This window comes from Perkinsus marinus (genome assembly GCF_000006405.1).
Source record: "Perkinsus marinus ATCC 50983 genomic scaffold scf_1104296970682, whole genome shotgun sequence".
NCBI classification, from domain to species: domain Eukaryota; phylum Perkinsozoa; order Perkinsida; family Perkinsidae; genus Perkinsus; species Perkinsus marinus.
This window is the reverse complement of record NW_003202376.1, coordinates 1-2,058: the sequence shown is the minus strand read 5'-3', so window position 1 is coordinate 2,058 and position 2,058 is coordinate 1. Positions and strand designations below refer to the sequence as shown.

Sequence of the window (2,058 nt, the reverse complement as noted above, 5' to 3'; positions counted from 1 at the left end):
AGGGGACACGAAAATTATTGATTCATATGGTTAGCCTGTGTGTCACTTTAGCTTAGTGGTAGAGCGTCTGCTTCGTAAGCAGAAGGTCGTCAGTTCAATCCTGCCAAGTGGCTTACAGCTGCATTATGCTCTAGTCGGGTATGAGAAGCAGGAGCAGGTCTGCTCACTCCGCAAAGGATACAGAAAGATTATTGATTTATGTACTTATTCTCTGCGTCATTTTAGCTTAGTGGCAGAGCGTCGGCTCTGTGAGCAGAAGGTCGTCAGTCAAATCCTGGCAAGTGGCTTATAGCACCATAAATTTCTGGTCTGGTACGAGAAGCAGGAGCAGGATGGCCCATTCTGTGAAGGGGACAGGAAAATTATTGATTCATATAGTTAGTGTGTGTGCCACTTGAGCTTAGTGGTAGAGCGTCTGCTTCGTAAGCAGAAGGTCGTCAGTTCAATCCTGGCAAGTGGCTTACAGCAGCATTAGGCTCTAGTCGGGTATGAGAAGCAGGAGCAGGTTTGCCCACTCCGCAAATGATACAGGAAGATTATTGATTTATGCAGTTATTTTGTGCGTCACTTTAGCTTAGTGGCAGAGCGTCTGCTTTGGTAGCAGAAGGTCGTCAGTTCGATCCTGGCAAGTGGCTTATAACACCATAAATATCTGGTCGGGTACGAGAAGCAGGAGTAAGATGGCCCATTCTGTGAAGAGGACACGAAAATTATTGATTCATATGGTTAGTCTGTATGTCACCTTAGCTTAGTGGTAGAGCGTCTGCTTTGTAAGCAGAAGGTCGTCAGTTCAATCCTGTCAAATGGCTTTCAGCTGCATTATGCTCTAGTCGGGTATGAGAAGCAGGAGCAGGTCTGCTCACTCCGCAAAGGATACAGAAAGATTATTGATTTATGTACTTATTCTCTGCGTCATTTTAGCTTAGTGGCAGAGCGTCGGCTCTGTGAGCAGAAGGTCGTCAGTCCAATCCTGTCAAATGGCTTTCAGCTGCATTATGCTCTAGTCGGGTATGAGAAGCAGGAGCAGGTCTGCTCACTCCGCAAAGGATACAGAAAGATTATTGATTTATGTACTTATTCTCTGCGTCATTTTAGCTTAGTGGCAGAGCGTCGGCTCTGTGAGCAGAAGGTCGTCAGTCCAATCCTGTCAAATGGCTTTCAGCTGCATTATGCTCTAGTCGGGTATGAGAAGCAGGAGCAGGTCTGCTCACTCCGCAAAGGATACAGAAAGATTATTGATTTATGTACTTATTCTCTGCGTCATTTTAGCTTAGTGGCAGAGCGTCGGCTCTGTGAGCAGAAGGTCGTCAGTCCAATCCTGGCAAGTGGCTTATAGCACCATAAATTTCTGGTCTGGTACGAGAAGCAGGAGCAGGATGGCCCATTCTGTGAAGGGGACAGGAAAATTATTGATCCATATAGTTAGTGTGTGTGCCACTTGAGCTTAGTGGTAGAGCGTCTGCTTCGTAAGCAGAAGGTCGTCAGTTCAATCCTGGCAAGTGGCTTACAGCAGCATTAGGCTCTAGTCGGGTGTGAGGAGCAGGAGCAGGTTTGCTCACTCCGCAAAGGATACAGGAAGATTATTGATTTATGCACTTATTTTGTGTGCCACTTTAGCTTAGTGGCAGAGCGTCTGCTTTATAAGCAGTAGGTCGTCAGTTCAATCCTGGCAAGTGGCTGATAGCACCATAAATCTTTGGTCTGATACGGGAAGCAGGAGCAGGATGGCCCATTCTGTGAACGGGACAGGAAAATTATCGATTCATATACGTAATCTGTGCGTCACTTTAGCTTAGTGGTAGAGCGTCTGCTTCGTAAGCAGAAGGTCGTCAGTTCAATCCTGGCAAGTAGCTTACAGCAGCATTAAACTCTAGTCGGGTGTGAGGAGCAGGAGCAGGTTTGCTCACTCCGCAAAGGATACAGGAAGATTATTGATTTATGCACTTATTTTGTGTGTCACTTTAGCTTAGTGGCAGAGCGTCTGCTTTGTAAGCAGTAGGTCGTCAGTTCAATCCTGGCAAGTGGCTGATAGCACCATAAATCTTTGGTCTGATACGG

The 2,058-nt window shown here is 46.4% G+C and overlaps 11 non-coding genes across 11 annotated transcripts; all 11 read left to right on the top strand.

The window, feature by feature from the left end:
- The first annotated feature begins 41 nt into the window (after positions 1–41).
- On the top strand, positions 42–113 carry Pmar_PMAR006327. Its single transcript has one exon. It is a non-coding gene; the product is annotated as a tRNA-Thr (tRNA).
- Positions 114–389: 276 nt separating this feature from the next.
- Positions 390–461, top strand: Pmar_PMAR006326. Its single transcript has one exon. It is a non-coding gene; the product is annotated as a tRNA-Thr (tRNA).
- A 102-nt stretch (positions 462–563) lies between these two features.
- Positions 564–635, top strand: Pmar_PMAR006325. The gene has a single exon. It is a non-coding gene; the product is annotated as a tRNA-Pro (tRNA).
- Positions 636–737: 102 nt separating this feature from the next.
- Pmar_PMAR006324 lies at positions 738–809 on the top strand. The gene has a single exon. It is a non-coding gene; the product is annotated as a tRNA-Thr (tRNA).
- Positions 810–911: 102 nt separating this feature from the next.
- On the top strand, positions 912–983 carry Pmar_PMAR006323. Its single transcript has one exon. It is a non-coding gene; the product is annotated as a tRNA-Thr (tRNA).
- Positions 984–1,085: 102 nt separating this feature from the next.
- On the top strand, positions 1,086–1,157 carry Pmar_PMAR006322. The gene has a single exon. It is a non-coding gene; the product is annotated as a tRNA-Thr (tRNA).
- Positions 1,158–1,259: 102 nt separating this feature from the next.
- On the top strand, positions 1,260–1,331 carry Pmar_PMAR006321. The gene has a single exon. It is a non-coding gene; the product is annotated as a tRNA-Thr (tRNA).
- A 102-nt stretch (positions 1,332–1,433) lies between these two features.
- Positions 1,434–1,505, top strand: Pmar_PMAR006320. The gene has a single exon. It is a non-coding gene; the product is annotated as a tRNA-Thr (tRNA).
- Positions 1,506–1,607: 102 nt separating this feature from the next.
- Positions 1,608–1,679, top strand: Pmar_PMAR006319. The gene has a single exon. It is a non-coding gene; the product is annotated as a tRNA-Ile (tRNA).
- Positions 1,680–1,781: 102 nt separating this feature from the next.
- Positions 1,782–1,853, top strand: Pmar_PMAR006318. The gene has a single exon. It is a non-coding gene; the product is annotated as a tRNA-Thr (tRNA).
- A 102-nt stretch (positions 1,854–1,955) lies between these two features.
- Positions 1,956–2,027, top strand: Pmar_PMAR006317. Its single transcript has one exon. It is a non-coding gene; the product is annotated as a tRNA-Thr (tRNA).
- Positions 2,028–2,058: the final 31 nt, after the last annotated feature.